Here is a 20,902-nt window from a genome sequence, read left to right on the forward strand (position 1 = left end):
CATAGAGGAGATTCTTTGGAATCCGACCATCAGCCATTCTCACGATGTGCCCAAGCCAACGTAGACGTCGCTGTTTCAGTAATGTATTCATGCTGAATATTCCAGCTCGTTCTAGGTCTGCTCTGTTTGGAACTTTGTCCTGCCAGGTGATGCCAAAAATCCGTCGGAGGCAACACATATGGAAGGTGTTCAGCTTCCTCTCCTGCCGTGCACAAAGGGTCCAGGACTCACTGCAGTACAGGAGTGTGCTTAGAGCACAGGCTCTATAAACCTGGATCTTTATATGTGTCATCAGCTTCTTATTGAGCCATACTCTCTTTGTGAGTCTAGAGAACATGGTGGCTGCTTTGCCAATGCGTTTATCCAGCTCGACGTCTAGAGAGAGGGTGTCAGAGATGGTTGAGCCGAGGTACACAAAGTCATGAACAACCTCCAATTCTTGTGTGGAGATGGTAATAGAGGGAGGTGAGTCCACGCCCTGGCCCATGACTTGTGTTTTCTTCAGGCTGATTGTTAGTCCAAAGTCTTGGCAGGCCTTGCTGAAAAGATTCATGAGTTGTTGGAGGTCTTTAGCAGAGTGGGCAACAATGGCTGCATCATCTGCGACGTAACACAATTGCTAGCACTCACACATTTATGGAAAGGAACGTGTTGAGCGTTGCCATAACATATCCTTGTATTATATTTACAGACCCTTGACTTTGCTGGACAGAGAAGAAAAAGAAGAAGAAGGAGAGTACGCATTGGGTTTTATTCGTAAAGCAACAAATTCTAGTTTGGAGCTTCATCATAATCATCAACACCATTAATATAATTTGTAACTGTAAATCTTTGACACTCTGAAATATTTTCATTTTACCAGTTAGCGTAGGTATACAAATGAATCCAAATGAAGTAATGAAAACAATGTATTTTGAATAAAAGAGAGATGATTTCAGGCAGCATAACACACAAATATGAACTAAATTCGTGGCTTAATTGTTATGAAACCCTTGACAGTCCTTGACTACCTGATACTAGTGAACAAAATAGTGATACGGATAAAGAGTGTCTGGTAGAGAAACTGCCCACACCCAAATAGATAAAAACTTAAAACTGAGAGTAAAGATAGATAGTTCAGTTTATTGCAGTCTTATAATGTGGTATTGTGTAGTGAACTCAGAAGGCCTGGGTTCGAATCCCTGCTCAGCTGTGCAAACTTACTGGGGGTGTGGAACTGGTAAATATCTCACCATGAAAGTTTTATTATGGTTGCTAGAAGTCAGTTCTGACTTGAAAGCATATAACAACAATATCATCATCAGTTTTTATCCCATTCCATTCAATTTCTGTATTAATCTGCATTTTTTTAAAAATGAACAATTTTCTTTAAGAATATATTTATAATAAGACTTGTATTCGAATGTAGCTTCTTAACAAAAGGTGCATTTCCAGAGTGTAATTTTATACACGCTTATTCAGAAGTGAATTTCATTGATTTAGTGTGGCTCACTTTCAGGAAAGGAAGCCTTTGGGTGCAAATAATGCAGCCCTGTACATTCCATAGACAGGACAGTCTAACATAAATGGGAGTATAGGATTGCAGCTAAGCAAAGAGGTATAAAATTGCACCTTGAATTTATTTCCCCTCAAAGCAGTCATTTTTAGACATATTTTGTTCTAAAACATGCACTTTACCTGCCTTTCTGTATGCTTTTTGACCCAAGAATCACACTATTATATTTGGAGAAGTGTCCATAACTGCACTCTTCTTTTTGGATTCATCTTGGAGGTACAGAAAAGGCCAATTCCCTTCAAAATGGACATGGAGCAAAATCATTAATCCACCCTAAAAGACAATCCTGAACTTTTCAAAGTATATGTAACATTTGTGTTTGCTGTAAACTCAATGTTAGCGAAAAGTTTCTGATATTCTCAAGGCTGTAGACAGCAGTGAACAGCTGAGTCTGTGGTCACAGTCTTAGGTTAACTATAGAGAGTTTAGCCCTACTAAGTCACGACCTGAGCATGTGGAGCCCACTCACACTGAGGGAAGCATAGTAGCCCTTGATTTATTTAAAATATTTCTGTCTTGCCTTTCTCCCCAAAAGGACCCAAGGTGGCTTACATTATTAAAACAGTATTTAAAAGATAAAAACAGTAAGTAGCCCTTCCCCAACAGCTGTTGCTTTCCATATGTGGAAGGAAAAGCCAGTCTATCAAGGCAGTCTGTTCAAATGAAGCGCAGAATTATTGGGGGAGGGCACATCCTGACATATGGAGAGGTTATAGGAATCCTTCTCTTTGTACAGCCACTGTCACATGCTAAAAGCGACAATGGGAGTGGGCAGGGTTTAAATTTTCCTCTTAAAAAGAAATGGTACTAGTCTTCTCAGAGGAGGCAACTAGCAGCTGAGTCTTCGCATAAGCACAGGCATATATCCCATAAACTCCTCTCATCTTCTTCCTAATTTCTTCTGATGCTGACAGGATTCAACTTGCACTATGCATTGAACCCTGGCCCTCTTAAAGCTGAACGGATTTTCATTTCTCAGAACATTATCTTCCGATAAAAAGAAGTGGCCACTGCTCTAACAGCATTTAACCATGCTAACTTGAATGAATAATGAATCTCTCTTGGATAAAAGACAAGGAATCATTTCCCTACCCCAACCCCACTACAGTACTTATTCCATTTGGGTTTCGGACATTAACTCAGAAGGACTATTGACTTAAGAAGATTTAAAAAGGTGACTGTTCTCTATCAATAGACCCCAAATCCATTTGATTATCTTTCCTGTGTCAGAGTTTGATAACAAACAAGAAAAATGAAGCTATTTATATCATGCATGAGTGCTACCAAGAATTATTAAACACCAATTTCATAGTGAAATTTTTCCTTAAAAAAAAAACACGTTGTGGTTGTTTTACTATGTGGAGACAAGTCATCCAAACAGCTGTCTTTCAAAGGTTAAATTGAAATTTGCTGTCCACCTACCCCTGAGAAATCTGTCTATTTGGCTTTGGATGGATAAACACAGCCATCTTCCAGATAGAAACTCAGGTAAAGGTAAAGGTTGCCCTTGACATTTAGTCCAGTTGTGTCCAGCTCTAGGGCGCGGTGCTCATCCCCATTTCCAAGCCGTAGAGCCAGCATTTGTCTGAAGACAGTTTCCTTGGTCACGTGGCCAGCACGACTAGACATGGAATGCTGTTACCTTCTCACCGAGGTGGTACCTATTTATCTACTTGCATTTTTACATGCTTTTGAACTGCTAGGTTGGCAGGAGCTGGGACAGGTGATGGGAGCTCACTCCATCGCATGGGTTCAATCTTACGACTGCTGGTCTTCCGACCTTACAGCACAGAGGCTTCTGCAGTTTAACCCACAGCACTACCACATTTCTTAGGTAGAAACTTAGCATTGAGTAATTATAATATCTTGGTAAGCTGCTCATCTGTAACATGCAGCCGATATAATGTGTTTTTGGTGCAACAGACAAATACAGCTGCCCCTCTGGAAATGCTATCAAGAATATTTTACAACTCTCTTGCTTCCCCTATCTTTCTGACGCTGCAAATTCACAGGAATTTTCTCCTTAGCACTGGTGAAACAGTGGCAGTCTACCTGAACTAATTTACAGTGCAGGTGGATGACCTTAGAATGGAGTGCCCTTATATGTCTTGCCACCTTACACATAGAAAACCAAAAGATAGGAACAAGTATACTAATACTATACTATACTAATTACAATTTAGTATAGTACATGAATAGTTATACAAATATGCTGGAGGGGGGGAAACAATCTCATTGCCATTCTACACAATGCTCCAGGTGGCAGAGGCAAAACCCACTTCCCAGCCATGCTACCAAATCTTGGCTGATGGCTGTAATTCATCATTGGCACTCCCTTACCCATTGAGTGTCTTGTGCAACATCCACTTTGAACTATTTTTTTTGCATTAGTTCATTTAACCAAAACAATGAGGTATCCTTTAACATCCGTATGCTGCTGTAAAGCTAAAATGTCTGGTAGTATCCGAGGACAATAACAGAAGATGTCACCCAGGTCATTGACCGTGCTTATTTGTCAGTCTGACCAGACAAAGGAAAGATAGAGCCAAAAAGTCCAAAGATGTAGAGGACAACTTTGGTGTAACCAAAGCTAGGGAGACACATACTTGATGATGACTCTGGATTAAGTTACACAGCAATCCAACAAAAATGCTACATGTAATTTTAACAAACTGAGGTGAGCCAACAGTAATATTAGAAATGGTGTTTATTTTATAGCTTGGAAACGGCATCTTAAATGTTAGTGATGGTTTATATGACAGTTCTATTAAATATAAAATAGTCCCATTGCAGAGAGGACCCTTTTTGCCTGCTTTTATCTGTGTCTAAATGGCACAGCCAGCCCTGCAACTCTTCAAATAAGACATTTTTAGAACCTTATTTATATTACAGCCATAACAAACTCGCAACCAGAAAATTATAATGGGCACAAACAGCTAATAAAAAGGAGACTGTTGAGAAATGCCTCTTAATAGCAACTTATGAGCCATCCCGATAAAAACAGAGCTGAGGCTTTTTCAGCTTGGAAAAGGGCCACTACTGTAACTGGAGCCATTTGGCAACAGGTACCCCTCCTTACCTTTCCGCTCATTAAGTGACTGTTTTTCTCTGAGGCAGCTGAAGAATCAATCTCTGGGAGTGTGTGTGTGTGTGGGGGGGGGGGTTTCTTCTTCTCCCTAAGTCAGTGGATTCCCTCCAAGCCACCACTGAGCTGGGGTTCATTTCTCTTTTGCTCCATGCACAACAAGCAACCTCAGAAGGAAGCAGTCCGGTTGAAGCACAGCTAAGTAAGTGCGTGCAACTGTCCTTCAGAAGGACAAGAAAAGTCTATGACATCTATCGTGTTGAACACATTTCAGGGCCGAGTGGGGCCGAGTGTTTCATCTTTACTTTCGGCCTCCACATATCCAGGTGTCAGGGATGTGGTCCAAAGTAAATAGACTAGAAAGGGAGCAAACTAGACCCACCCCTTCCCTCATGTGTGGGGGAAATATGAAAAGGAATTCTCATGCATAGAGGCAATCCACTCAATTTAAGACCCTGACTTCTATGCATACAGAGCTCCTATGCTATGTATGAATAGAAGCTCCATGCATACAGAGTGTTCTCCTCTTCATACTAATCTGTCTCTATGATGGAAATGGTGAGGGAGAGGATGAAACTAGTAGTTTTGTATTATCTATTATTTTACAAGATTTTTTTCAGCTGCACCATTACCAATGGTCTCTGACCATTAGAAGGGGGGGAATGTCCATTTCACAATATTTATTTATTTATTAGTTTTATTTTTGTCCTCTCCATTGAGAGAGTGAATGGATGTCCCAAGGTCACTCTGTGAGTTTCATGGTGCATTAAGCCTAGATCTTTGAAATTCCACTCGTGGGCCAGGGCTTGGTTAGGAACACGGGGGCTGAGAGAGAAGTTGTTTGCGCCTGACCCCCCTCCCCGCAAGCTTGCAGTTTTACTTGCAAAATGTTAAATTATTGAGAGCCAAAGACCCTACTAGTTTACAGCCCATCATTTCAACAATACATTTGGGAAGCTTTCAAAATGTATTTGGTCATTGATGATGCTCAATTGAAACACTCCGTAAATGTTTCTTTGCCTGGAAAAGACAGGTAGGAAAAGACAGGGTGATTCCTGTTGACCCACCTGTTGCTTGTTCAGCTATTCTCACTGTGAAAAGGGTCATAGGAGGGAACCTAAAAATGTTTGCTGGAACCTTCTATGTCTGCCAGAGTGACATCAAGGGGCCACCTTGTCACTGCCAGACTTCAAATGATTCTGTAATGACATCATTTGTGCACGACAGCATGTTTGGTGTGCTCTTGTCAGGAAAGCTGTGGTTATCTCTTGTTTGAAGTAGTATAATTTCATTTCCTATTTTATCACTGAACATCAGGATCTTAGCACTGGATCAAACTATATGGCAGTTTAAAAATAATTAATAATTATGAATCATCAAGTTAGTTCTGACTTATGGTGAGCCTGTCCAGTGTTTCCTAGGCATAGAGCACTCAGTAATATTCTCTTCTGCTGAGAGTGCTTTAGGGATGTGTCGCTTACCCAAGGCCATATAGGCTGGCTGTTCTCGTACAAGGCTCAGTATGGAATCTAACTCCTGGCACCTGATTCTATTGCCAAGTGCTCCAGTTCATTGAGCTATGCAATGGTGATAAAAGGTGATAAAAAAACGTAATCCCCCCCCCCAGAGACATGTTCCTTGAAAGATCCTGTATCTTCAAAATCAGCTTGCAATCAAAGCTAGTTGTTTATCTCTCAGTGACCAATCATTGAACAAACCTAGCTAATTTGCACCTTGCAAAACTGCAGACACCTAATCAAATGCCCTTTTTTCTTGTAAGGAAGCTCCACTTCTAATTGAAAAGATGGCATCTGCTAAAATCTGGCCTTGATTTACCCCAAAGTTGCAGCAGCTTGAGCTATGGCCAGCAGAAAATACCTCAGACAATATTCATATAAACTAGCAATATGTTGAAGGGATGAAAAATATTCTCAATGTATGTTAATGAGAAGTATCTTTGCTTACATAGTTACCCCTTTTAACATGAGGGCCTTAATTGAGCTGAATGTTTATCCTGGTAAGACATCAAAGGCAGCTATTTTAGAAACTGGGTTTTATATAAGGCAGGATCCCCTGAACTTTTTGCAAAGGTTCACTGCATCAGTTATCACTAATCATCTGTGAGTCTGGTGTTCTACCAACAAAAACATAACGTGATGAATAATGGAAGCCTCCACAAGGGAAGTGAAATATGAGTTAAAAGCCAGAAAGCAAACCAAGGTAAGAGTGTTGTGGGGTGCTAGTGTCTGAACTGGCAACTGTGTGTATGTAATGAGTTTGGGTCTTTTTTAATTCTTTATTTTTTATAAAAGAGGACAGTACTGAACTGCAGTTGACAAAAAAAAGTTTGATCCCAGTGCTGTGCTTATGGTATCTAATTAATTGTTTTTAGAGTTCAGATGGAGAAACACATCCAAAGGGTTCAAGTTTCTCCATTTGACTTTCCTGCAGACACAATGCTTGTAGACAGACATTAAGAGGGGAAATAGATCACTTGAGTGCTCATTCTTCTCTTTGATGTAATATGAAGCAGGGAAAGGATCTAACTAGATTTCCCAGGAGCACAATTAAGTGTCCACTCCACACTACAACGATCCAGGATTCACACACCCCCATGCATTCTGAGCAGAGGTTTAAAAAGATGAGATGGCACAGCCAGCAATGAGTAGCATGGTAAAGTACAGGCAACCAAAGGGAAGGGCACAGGGTTGGAATAGAGTAGAGGTTGAGCAGTCCATCTAAAATACTAATTTGCATGATATTCATTACAAAGAGGCACATTACCAACATGACCCTGCTTTGTCATACTATTAACTTTGGCATTTAGGAATGGTAGTAACTGCATTCGAAAGAGAAAAGGAAGACAAAGCTATTTCCAGACTTTCTAGAGAAGGGTCCTTCTTTAAACACAATACAAGATGGCCCGTGCTACATGAGTTTACATGTTACACAGCCATGTGCACATGGTTGCATCTACACTGGATGAGACTGTGCAATCCCCCCTCTTTTTTTTTTTTTGAGGGCAAAAGCATGGATGAATTACACCTTTATATTAAAGGTCAATATTATTCAACTCTTCATATATACCTGTATGTGATGGGGCTCCAATGCCCTCCTTCTACTCCAGAACATAAACTGCCTCTCCATCCTCATGGGTGTTTGAAACAGCACTAAACTGGGGAGTAAATTCTTTTATTTTGATAAACTTATATTCTGAAGTTGCAGGTGGGGTGATGTATCTGCAGACCATCCCTCTCCAGAAGGAGCAAGACGCGTTGCTCAGCAGTAGGATACGATGAATTGGAAGTACAGCACAATGAAAGTCTTGCACCTCCAGTTTAAAAAGTAGCAGAAACAAAAGCATATCATCACAGTGGGCAAAACTGTGACAGTGACCTGTGTGCCTGCTAATTTTTGTCCAGCCCCAACTTCAAGACCATCTGTTTCCCCTTATTATGATTCTTTTGTTAATATCTCGTTGCCTAAAAGTGGAGCTGAAGGAAAATCAGGCTACCCTCCAACTCCAGTAGCCTTCTTGTTGTATGATCAGTTGTGTGACTCATCTCACAATCAGTTCAAGAACAGGCATGTGACAAGAAGCCTGCTGGGACAGGAGAGAGTTCAACAACTTCCTTTTCGGTTTGAATTCAGGCAATAGGACACTAGTGTATGACTTTTAAACCAGTCTTCATCTACAAAGCCCTTCTAGACTGAATTGTCCTTTGATGGCCCTTGAAATGGAATTCCAGTGGCCTTTGTAAAGATGGAGCAATGTTAGGGCATAAAGCAGATACATCTAGTCATCAGAAAATACATTTGTCAAGGTGTGCATTGGTAGCATACCCTGTGCAAATGTCCCATTGTAAAGGCAACTCTTTGGCATCACTAAAGCTCTTCACCTGAGTCTTCCGACCCCTAAACCCTTGTCTGCAAGCTTAATTTTGGGGAAAGAAGAAGAAGAAATTTCTGGCAACATGAATTCTGGGAGCAGGCATGATATGGCAGGTTTGGACATGCATTTCTCAGGAAACACTGAGATCCAGCTTGAAATCTTGAGATGAAGATCAGTTTAGAAATATATAAGGAACAAACAAACAAGCAAATCTAAAGAAATGAATTTCTACTCCCTGCTCCTTTGCCATTGTTCAATGATATCTCAGCTAGTGAGATGTAAACAAATCAGGGTGCACATTTTGTCTAGTCATTGAACCAACAGAGGAAACAAAAAAAAATCATGGACAATATTTGCTTCCTATTTTCTTTCTTTCTTTCTTTCTTTCTTTCTTTCTTTCTTTCTTTCTTTCTTTCTTTCTTTCTTTCTTTCTTTCTTTCTTGGTGCTATTTCACATTCAAACTAGACAGAACTGCACTTTTATTTAAAAAAATAATGTAAAGCAGAGAACCTCACCCATTTGTGAAGAAAAGACTAATCCAATCCACTTTTTTCCCAAATCTGTCCAATCTAGCCTTCCATGGTGCTGAAACTCCTCTTTCCAGTTCTTAGAACTGGAGACAAGATCTCTTTCCTGATGATAATGGACAACAGTTTAACTCCTGAGCTAGAAATATAAATGGCTAAGGTAAAATATCTGTCTACTTGGAAAGCTCATGTCCATTTCATCATGCCAAAGTGAACAAGAAAGAAAACATGTTCCTAATTTCAGTGTGAAAACAAATGGGAAAGAATTTCTTCCATCTTTCCTTCTACATCCCTCCCACAAGCTGCATAGTCCTTTAAAAACAATAGCCATTCTTGATGGTCATTTCATAATTGTGAATGATCTATGGCTCCCCCCACCCAACATGCTAATCTAATGATGAATTCTCTTTACTCCATGGACAGAGTACAAAGCACTGAAATTATCGTCCTGATACTTTTAATAACTTCCTGTGGGAACACAAATGCCATCCGGAGCTGTCTCTGCAAAAGAGTTAAATCATGTAATTTCACAGATTAGACAACATAGGGTTACTAATGAGAAACTTCATTTCAGTGATAAACTTTTCTTCCCCCTTCCAGAATATTTTGAGAGGCCTGTAACCTTTGGCTGACACCCAAAGAGGCTATTAGTTTAACCAAGGGATGCACCAGCAAATGCTCAAGAGTCAGCAGAACCTTTCTTTTTCAGAAAGCAGTTCATAACCTTCACCACAAAGACTCTGAAAACTCAGAAGGATTTGATAGAGAAGGGAAGAAAGCAGGCAGAAAGGGGGGATTGACTTATCAGCTTCCGATAGCTGCCTTGCTTCAGCTTCCAATTCCTTTTCAACAACATGGGTTCACTGTAGCTGCTCCGGATCCCATTTAAAATGTCATGCTGCCCTCTCTTCTATAAACATGTATCATCCATCACTAAATATTTAGATCTGAATTGTTGGAGCTAAGTTCTTTGCCAGGGGTAGGGGGATTAATTCGTTTCAAGGTCCTCACATGATGGATTTCTTGCTGAAGTAAACATCCGAGATGAGCATACATACCTCCTGTGGCTGTAAAATACAGAAATACAGTTGAAAGTTTAATGAAGATGTTATTTAGAGTATTTAGAGTGTTTTGTATTTATTTCGTATGACTCATCACAAGTTGTTTTACCAATCCCCCCTTTTGAAACAAGACATCGTGGGGTTAAAGACTCCGTGCTTGTGTCAGGAAGGAGCCTCCCTCCTCCCTATAAAGCTTTGGAGGTTCCCAAACACAATGCATCATGGATCTTTTGCTATCTCACATCTGCCTAATGAACTGAGATGTTGTACAGACACAGGAAAATCACATCAGCAGTTACTAAAGAGGAGATACTAGCAAGTCCTTGTGAGTCAGTTTGTGAGTTTTAAAGTTAGACTTTTATTTCTTCTTCATCAGCATGTCCTTCTCTAGGACTGGCGGAAAATTAGATCAATTTTTAGTTTTTAAAAATGCAGGTTATCTAAATGTCAGCACCATTCCCCATTCATAAAACTTGCAATATGAATTTCTGATTCACTTTTCCCAAATAGTTTTTTTTTTTTTTTTTGATGAAGGAGAAAAGCAGTTGCTGTGGTGGACATTTGTCCTTAAAATAACAACAATGGCCGCAGTCACATGAGTCAAATGTTGCCTTCCTATCCCCCACTGAGTCTGTATAATAAATTTGCAGTCACATGACACACGGCCATTAGCAAATCATTTACTTGGCGAGCACGCTAACTGCCGATCATTTCTGGTTTCTACTTTTTTGTTGTGTATCTTCCCCAAAAACATTGCATTTCTGAGTGTGTGGATGGTCTTATTACAACTTTTTTTTGAACTACTGTCACCGTGCATGTCCTTTGAAATTGTTTTAACTTTTTTAAAATTTTTCCAACAGTGTTTGTGTTGATGCATCAGCTGACTTCTGTCAAACAGTGTTAACAAGAAGGTCTAGGGATTGAACTGGAAGGAAATGACTCGGTAACCCAAAACCACATTGCGACACATATCCTGGAATAAATACCACGTGACCGCAAAGCACGACAGGAATGTGGTTAAAAGTTGCGTAACCACAGGGGAACATTTTGCTGGTGTGACTGCAGCCATTGGGGGGGGGGATACAAGTTTTCAAGTGACACATAGCTTTTCAATAATAAATGTCTATGTTTCCTATCACATGATAAAACTGCAACACATGAATTGCACACAGAAATAATGGGTAATTTTTTTGGTATTAAATATGGTAATCAAAGCGAAGACATGTATGTGGAACTTCCACCACCTAACTTGTAGGGATGACCACCTTGCTTAAGATAGGCAGGGGCTTGGTCTAGTCATGGCTTCACTGGGAAGTCCATGTACATTGCCTTGAATGCCATAATACGAGAGAGGCAGAATATAAACATTTGTGGAAGGCAAATTCTGTGGAAGGCAAATTCTGGTTTCAACCCATTTATATTTTAAATATTTATTTTTAAAGTACAGTAGAAAACACAAGGCAAGATAGAAGGAAAAAAAGCTGAATAAGAGAAACAACAGGCAAACAGTGACAGAACTAGACGTTCTCATGTATCATACATTTGAAAAGTAAAAAAGAAAGTGAGAGATACATACCGTAGTGCCTAATTCCACAGCTGAAGAAACTTGTTGTCTCACATTTTCATTTGGCTTCCTTGTGCCTCTCCCCAGTATCAAAAGGCTGTGATATATCGCAGAAATCTTTGTCAGGACAACTGCGACCCTTTCCAGATGTTTCTAAGAAGGAAACTTGAATAAGCATAATTCCCCTAAGCCCTTTCTATAGTGTGGGTGTTATTAGATCTTTCTTGTCTGTCATCAAATCAATTGTTCCTGTTGAAATCAATAGAGTATCAATGCTGCAACCTTGTGTTTCTTGAGAGGGGATCTCACGAACTCTGTCACAGATCAGCTTTCTGCCATTGAAGATGGACACAGAGATACACTCATGGATTCAGTCAACAGATAAGCACCTACGCCTATTGATCTTCCAGTACTGAGACTCTAGCATTGGTAGAGGCAAAACACTGCAGATTTATAATGTAAATCTGTGTACACTACACTTTAAGGATTCAGTCTGTGAAGGGGCCTTTGAAACAAAACACACATCCCCCCTCTCTCTCACACACACAAATAAGTCACACACAGTGAGAGTCATTCTCCTGCCTCTGGGAGTCTCTAGAGATTAGATTATTCCACAAGGCATACATGAGGTTTTCTGTACTTCATCCTGGCACTTTCTACCAGCTGGAATTATTATTATTTTTTTGTTCACATGGGCATGTTTAATTATCTCAGGTGCGGTATAAATGTCCACACAGGGAGGGTCAAATAAACTTCAATTCCATGTGTACTATGCCATACCCTCCGCTGCCATTATTCCTACCCTCCTCTCTGTCAGCCCTTGCTTTTTGTTCAGTTTTGTTCAGTTTACAAAGAGACATAGAGCTATATTGACAGGAGATGGCTATGCTGAACTACTGCTTTATTGTTTATGTGATCTAGTGCAAAGCTGGGGATTTTTAAAGAAAAAGAAAAAAGGAAATTAGACAGAAGTTCACCCCAGAGAAATGAAGAGGAAGACAGTAATGCTGCTGCCATTGTTCCAAAGAAGCATTATAGGCAATTGCAGAAGCTAAAAAGGGAAACGAAACAATGCAAATGGAAATGCTACAGAAGAAGAGAAGGAGGAGCAGGACAACAATAAGGAGGAGCTCTTCAAGCCGAACAGAACATACCAAGTAGTCAGAAAAAGACTGAGTCAGGTTTATGTTAATAGGGGAAAAACGTTAAAAGTAACAGTGAGGACTCCAACACAAACAGCAGAGCAAATGACCATCTAGTCACACCCCTGTTTCTTTTTCTCCATAAAGCCTCTTAAAACTGACATAGCATGCCTTTATCCAGGTCCTCACAGATGAATTGAGGAAAGCTTTGGATCTCCAGGATCTCATGTCCCTGGACCCACTCCAGACACCAGGGTGGGAGAGTGTGTGTCAGCTGTTGGTTCCAATGGGAGGGCATCTGCAAAGGGGAAAAACACCCTGAAGTGTTGGGAATAAAGACACCAATCAGCGGTTCCTGGCCACCACCCGTTAGAGCTAAAAAGGCAGCTCCTCTGTTTACAGATCTTCCAAAATCCCCAAAAGCCTGCTTGCTCTACAGTCCTGAAGTGCTAAATAATTTTAGTGCTAGGCTGTAATATAGAGCTCAAAATTCTTGATCTAGTGCATTATGTTATCTTTCCACATGTACTACCTTTTGAAAGTGTTTGGGGTGGAACATTCTTTTTAAAATAAAATGACTTGGTATTTCATTTACAAGTAACTTCAGACAACACAACAAAAAGAAATCTAAGACTCAGGGAAATACATTCCACTACCCCCCAGCAAAAAATTAAAAATAAAAAAAAATCTGAGGCGAGCTTCACCATGTACAGTATGTTGGTACCCAATGTCCAAATTGGGCCCAAGTTGCCATTTTCTCTCCCTGGTGTCATGAGACCCGTTAGTGTCACAAGTCTCAGGTGTGAAGGGGGAGCAGGTGTTATTGCTCTCACTCTCTCCGACTGGTCACTGGAAGTTCCACATGGCAGCTCATGGTAATGAACTATGTGATGATCTGAAAAAATGAATTGTTGCTCTACACAAAGATGGCCTAGGCTATAAGAAGATTGCCAAAACACTGAAACTGAGCAGCAGCACAGTGGCCAAGACCATACAGCAGTTTAATAGGACTGGTTCCACTCAGAACAGGCCTCGCCATGGTTGACCAAAGAAGCTGAGTGCCCGTACTCAGCGTCATATCCAGAGGCTGGCTTTGGGAAATAGACATATGAGTGCTGCCAGCATTGCTGTAGAGGTTAAAGGGGTGGGGGTGGGGGAGTCAGCCTGTCAGTGCTCAGACCATACACCACACACTGCATCAAGCTGGTCTCCAGGGCTGTCTTCCCACAAGGAAGCCTCTTCTAGAGATGATGCACAAGAAAGCCCACATACAGTTTGCTACAGACAAGCCGACTAAGGACATGGATTTCTGGAACCATGTCCTGTGGTCCTGTGAGACCAAGATAAACTTATTTGGTTCAAATGCTGTCAAGTGTGTGTGGCGGCAACCAGGTAAGGATACAAAGACAAGTGTGTCATGCCTACAGTCAAGCATGGTGGTGGGAGTGTCATGGTCTGGGGCTGCATGAGTGCTGTCGGCACTGGGGAGCTACAGTTCATTGAAGTGAACCATGAATGCCAACATGTAGTGTGATATACTGAAGCAGAGCATGATCCCCTCCCTTCGAAGACTGGGCCACAGGGCAGTATTCCAACATGAGAACTACCCCAAACACACCTCCAAAATGACCACTGCCTTGCTAAAGAAGCTGAGGGTAAAGGTGATGGTCTGGCCAAGCATGTCTCCAAACCTAAACCCTATTGAGCATCTGTGGGGCATCCTGAAATGGAAGGTGGAGGTGAGCAAGGTCTCTAACATCCACCAGCTCTGTGGTGTTGTCATGGAGGACTGGAAGAGGACTCCAGTGGCAACCTGTGAAGCTCTGGTGAATTCTATGCCCAAGAGGGTTAAGGCAGTGCTGGAAAATAATGGTGGCCACACAAAATATTGACACTTTGTGCCCAATTGGGTCATTGTCACTTAGGAGTGTACTCACTTTTGTTGCCAGTGGTTTAGACATGAATGGCTATGTGTTGCGTTATTTTGAGGTGACAGCACATTTACATTGTTATACAAGCTGTAGACTCACTGCTTTACATTGTAGCCAAGTGTCATTTCTTCAGTGCTGCCACATGAAAATAAATACTAAAATATTTATGAAATGTGAGGGGGTGTACGCACTACTGTGATATACTGTATGCGGCATATTCTGAATTGTATGTAAATCACTAAAGAATTCCGGTAAGCTATGTCAGAAAGAACTAGTGTGTAAAAAGGTTCTTCCATATTTGTTACATAACATGATACCGATAAAGTTCCTCCAAAACCTTTAACATTAGATAACAAGTTTTCCCTTTAGGTAGTTCTGAAATTTAATGAGGGCTTAATCATCATGACAGGCTAAAAGCTAAGGGAGTCTCTGAGGTTACATGTTATTTCAAACATAATACAATCAAAATATTTTTGATAAGATACAAGGAGGCCCACCTAAGAGGACACTCCATTCAGATTCCAAGCTCAAGGTGAAAGTGAAACTAATAAAGGTTTCCTCCCCAGTCCTGAGGCATCCAGTACAATGTTCTCAGTGGAAGGAACAGCGTGTGATGCCTTGGGGGGCCTGACCAGCCAGCCATACAGGTATAAACACAATTCAGATTTCAAAGTGTTTGCTAATATTGGGGGAAGATTATATGTATGGAGGCCTGGCAAAAGGGGGTCTAAGCGTAATTTGGCACAAAATGGGGAAAATACATATGTAAGCACATAAATGCTGCTTTTAATGGGAAAACTGCTCAGAAACATGAGAGGAAAGGAAACAAATAGCTATACAGGTTAAACTGGAGAAACTGCTGTAGAATAGTAGAGTTCAAAGCCTGAGCACAACAGCTCAAATCTCAGGGGACTGCTACATTTTATTAGCTGTGTTTTATGCTGCCACTGGGCCCTTATACTTGGATTGCCCTCATGCCCGTTATTGCATTCAGTTGGCCTAGAAGCAGTTCCATACCCCCTTCCAACCCTTCCCATCCTTCTGACAGAACTGGGATCAAACTCTGTGACATCACAAATACTTGCTTCTTGTTTTCAGGTTCTGGCCCTAAAATCTCAGGGAAATTGTGTGCTGCTGACCTGGCAGCCTTAGCAAACTCCCTTGCATTCTAATCCTGTCAAGACCCACAGAGTGACATTTTCCCATCCATGTTAGTTAATTCAGGAGTAGGTGCCACTTTCAGCAGGGCTCATCCCCATTCGGTTGTGTGAGGACTGCAGACTGGGCCAGTTGATCATTGTAACAGTCAAAAGGTAATCTTCTGAACTGAACAAAACAACCTCTCTCCAAAAGCTTAAAATGTGTGACAATCAATCTTTCAAATGAATCCAGTCCATTATTAGGGTTTCTGTGAGAATGAGGTGGGAAGCCATTAATGCCATCTTGATCTTGTAGAAAATGCTGGACATGAATATAACTAATATATAATAAATAAGGATAAATCATGTTCAACAGAAATCTGAAATGCCTCTTTTGATCTAACAATGCAAACTCTGCCTTCATCTGATTAAATTGGGGGGACTGTCTACAACATGTAGTTTAAAATCTGGTCTAGTTTTCTCAATCCAGGAAGTGCTGTACATACTTAATTTGTTATGTGATTTGCATTTGCACTCAGTAAATCCCCCTCCCCCATTTCCAGTGACCTGCTGGTCTTTCCCATATATAACAATTGGCATGATCTTCAGATACTGTACACAAGCCTACAAGTGTTGCTCTTATCATGTTGCTGAGAATGGAACATTTGCCATTCTGAGGATTAAACAAAAAAATCTGGTCTGAAATGAGAGATCCAATGTCCATTATCTATGATCACTACAAAGATCAACACTCTTAAGCCTTTTGGTTCAAAGTCATCAAAATCATTCAAGACTGAATGTGCAGAGGGATTCTGTATAAACAGAAGCTTTTTTCTCCATATGGATTTGAGAACAACAGGATCAAAGCTATTTTTTAATGGCGTGAACAGTCCTAAGGATTTTAGATTACTGGTTTAAATAAAATGATGTTTGCTCTTTTAATCTGTATTTCTAAAGATGGTAAACATAAAAAATGAGGTGATGGTATAGAGAACCTGAATGATTATTTAAAGGGTTCTTTTAGGGATGGTTCGTATCGCTGGGATTCTGAGGGCAGCAAATCCACACCTGCATTCAGTCTGAACCTTACAGGAACTATCCTAGGTACTGAGTCCTTCAATACCTTAGATAGCTGTAAGGTTCACACTAAAAGCTCACGTGGATTCAGCATCCCTGTGAACCTGGAACCACCAGCTGTCCCTGTGTTTATCAGTTCTGAGAAGGAGTTAACATGAAGTAAGTCTTGTGTAACATTTGGCTGATAAACCATGAGCATTCTTGCCAACTTTTGAAAGCATAAAAGGTTTAGATTCTAGTCTCAACTTTTCAGTTCTTCTCATTCCTTCCAGTATGGCTTAAGCTGAATTAAAACTGGTAAAAGTACGTGGGTTGTTTTAGCAGTTGCATCTGATCAGATCATATTCCTGTTCCAGTGCACCATATATCTGGGATGCTTCGCATAAAAATGTTGACAATGACGGTAAGAGTTTTACAAGACATTGCTGCTCATATTCCACTGTGGCCAATAAATCCTCAAGGAGATCTCAAATATAAACATTAATAGTTTCCCACATCTTTGTTTAGAGAATAGGCCAAGGATTTCTAAACTTGAAGGTCTTATTCTCTCCTGAAAAAAAGAATCCTACATATAAGCAGCACCTAACGGTAGCTTTTCCAAAATCAGGTTTATTAGAAATCTCATCAGGAATTTGCAGATTATAGGGTTTCATTGTCCAGGAAAGATGATTTTCATACACTTCTCATTAAGTAATCCCAATTAAGTTTGTCTATTGTAGACAGTGCAGGAAATATTCTTTACTCCTGTTTTAGGAACTGCACAGATGTCCAGATATTGATGAGGCCCCTGGTGGGGATGCCCCTGAAATCAGGGAAGATCTTAAATGGCTTTGTGCAGCATTTCAGTCATCCAGATTCCAGAAACATTCTGTAAATGAGTTACTTCAGTACACCTTCACTTTTACCTTCCTCTTCTGTACCATTCTATCAGCACCGTGCTTTTTAAAACTACTGTAAATGTTAGTCTATGTTTGTTGCCTACGTATTTTTTATAAAATTATCTGAATCTCTGCACACTACCACAGAATGAAAAAAATGGGTTATACTAAAAATGTAAACACATACTGTCCCAAATTGTCTTGCTAACATTTACTGGCATTATACAAACAGCGTAATTTTTGGAGGCAAGTTGCCTTGACCAATGTTAGTATGGAGGGCTTCACTGCTGTGTTATATCATCACAGCAGCTCTCAGTACTGGCAGATACTGAAATGCCATTGCATGCTGGCTGTCAGCTATTACAAAATATCAAAGTACCAGCTGTGAGATAGCAAGTACTAAAATCAAATATAGGCAGATGTCAAATACAGGAGTGTAACAGACATTGCCACAATAGGGATTTTGTACACCTGATGTGCCTTGCAAACTGAGTTGCTTCCTTTTGCAAGTCAACTGAGAGTTCATTTGCAAGGATGATTGGTCAGTCATGAAGGTCCGGAAGACTAATGAATTTCAGCTGTTAATAATGGGCTACCTCTAACATATAGTTTGACTGTACATAAGGGCACTTTCCCTTTCATTGCAAAATTCGGTATTGAGCTGTAAGCCATGAGAATGAAGAAATGCAATTCAATGTAAATTTTAAAAATGAGAATTATTTGTTCCTTAATTTTAATTATATTTATTTGATTTCCCCCCTAACTCTTTCCATCAAGATTTATGTTTTTTAAAGTAATATGCCTTTAAAAAACACTTTTTAAGGGCTATAAAATAATATTGAAATGAAAGCCTTAGGAGTCATAATCAGAGGTAAACAGACAGTCTCTAATGGGACATGTGTAATTAAACTGTGTCATGAAGCAACTATAAATTTCCTTGCAGAGCTCATATCTGTGTTGTTTTTAGAATGAAGATAAAGTAGCACACATACCAACAAACCCTTGAAATATGTGCGCTATAGCTTCTTCCAAAAAGATAGCAAGGACCTATGTCCTGTTTATGGTATTTGCACTTCATTGCACAACAGTGTTTGCAACAGGCGTGTGTGAGATGGGACCAACAGCTTATTCTATAGGCATTCATAATTCACCATTTATTTGTTTATCTTTGTAATCAGGAGCTAATCTTTTGGAACTAGATCAATTAAAATAACCGTCATTAATAAGAGAGGAGGGTGACTAAAAGGGAGGGATAATCCAAAGTGCTACACAGGGATATCTTATAGAAACTTTATGAGGAGCGTTCTCAATTGTTTGATGTTTTCCCTGGAGAAGGAACAGTTCTAACCTTCTGCAGCAAAGCCATGTGTGGGTGGAATTCTTTAAGAGTTACAGCAAAGACGGATAGACTTCCGTAGCTCAGACTGTAGCAGGAAAAAAAATGTGATTCCAGAGAAGAAGAACAAAGGCAATCACTTTCTCACAGTTGGTAGAGGTGAGAACTTGTATGTCTATGTTCTTGAGCTCAATATGAAAAAGAGAGACAGTATCATGAGTTGTGTGTTGGACTGCAACTCAGGAGATCTGGGTCCAAATCCCCATTTGCCTAGGAAAGGGATTGGATGACTTTGGACACAGTCTCTTAACTAGATCTACCTTACTGGATTGTTGTGAGGACAAAGTAGGGTGGGGAGAGCCATGTATTCACTGGAGAAAAAATGGGATATAAGAGTAACCAATAAAAGAAACAAATAATAATGAAGCCATGATGTGATGTATCTCTCAGCCAATTTATTGCATGTTCCAATAAATTAAACTATATTAACCAGTCACTAATGAAGTATTATTAAGCAGTCTCCAGTGCAGAAGCATGTATCCTGCAAAGTACAGCCCTGCCTCTTCAATCCTCTAAACTAGTGGTCTCCAACCACGGGCCTCCAGATGTTCTTGGACTTCCAGAAATCCTGGCCAGCAGAGGTGGTGGTGAAGGCTTCTGGGAATTGTAGTTCAAGAACATCTGGAGGCCCAAGGTTGGGGATCACTGCTCTAAAACCAGCCCTTCTCAGTGGGGGCCATATGACCACCCGAGGTCCCTGGCCTGTTTGAAGGGGCTACGGACTGGAAGCAGTTCTTTACACACCACCTTACATTATGCAATTTATACAATCCTGATTCAGGCTACATTTCTTCCATATTGTGTTCATGGCCTTGGCCAAAAAAAAGGCTGAGAATGGCTGCTTTAAACCATCTACAAATATAATCAAAACCTTCGAGAACAGTTCTGTGAGTCACAAGATACGAAGCTGACCTTTCAGACCTTTCCCTCTTCCCAAAGCTACCTTGCCTGGAGTGCTACTGCTTTTCCAAGGACAATCTTACAGTATTAGGGCTCGAATGTGCAATATACTGCAAGGCAAAACAAGAACACATCTAGCCTTGAAACCTAACAAGCTGCCTCCTTGTCCTCGGATGGAGGAAAATAGTTTTCTATTGACTTCAAATAAGACTTAATCCAGTATTAGTGCTTCTGTTGCTTTTGAGGTAGATGCCCAGGAACAACATTTGCTGCTCTGCCTTGGACCTGTGAAAGACCCTAGTCAAATATCTCCCTGTCACCCACCCATCATGCCGAAAGGAGCCTAGTCGAAGACCAGCCAGAGAGCCAATTCATACGTCTATTTTTTAAAAAAAAAAAATCTATATAGGCAATATCCTGTTGTGCGCCTATACTTGCACAATGGGGATGATGTCATCACCAGCGCTAGATTGGTGCCAATTAAATACTTCCTTTTTCTGTTTTGGTATGCATGCACTTTCATCTCCATTGTGTGCAAAAAAAAAAAGGAATTCTTTAATTACAACAATCAGCCGCTGAAGATGACATTATTCCCATCTTACATTTGGGACTTTGCTATAAGATACTGACCGCTATAGTTGTAGACAACTGTTGTCATTGAATGGTGAATAAAATTCCCTCTACCATAGCTCTATCTTCTGTAATACACAAATACAGGCATTTAAAAATAGCTTGTCATTTTGAAATTTCTCTC

The 20,902-nt window shown here is 40.4% G+C and overlaps 1 long non-coding RNA gene across 1 annotated transcript; it reads right to left on the reverse strand.

Moving 5' to 3' along the window:
- Nucleotides 1-740: 740 nt before the first annotated feature.
- On the reverse strand, nt 741-13,896 carry LOC144585963 (uncharacterized). Its single transcript, XR_013540615.1, has 2 exons — nt 11,698-13,896; nt 741-10,127 (listed from the first exon to the last, which is right to left on the reverse strand). It is a non-coding gene; the product is annotated as an uncharacterized LOC144585963 (long non-coding RNA).
- Between the last annotated feature and the right edge of the window lie 7,006 nt (nt 13,897-20,902).

The sequence above is a fragment of the Pogona vitticeps genome, chromosome 1 (assembly GCF_051106095.1).
Source record: "Pogona vitticeps strain Pit_001003342236 chromosome 1, PviZW2.1, whole genome shotgun sequence".
Lineage (NCBI taxonomy): Eukaryota > Metazoa > Chordata > Lepidosauria > Squamata > Agamidae > Pogona > Pogona vitticeps.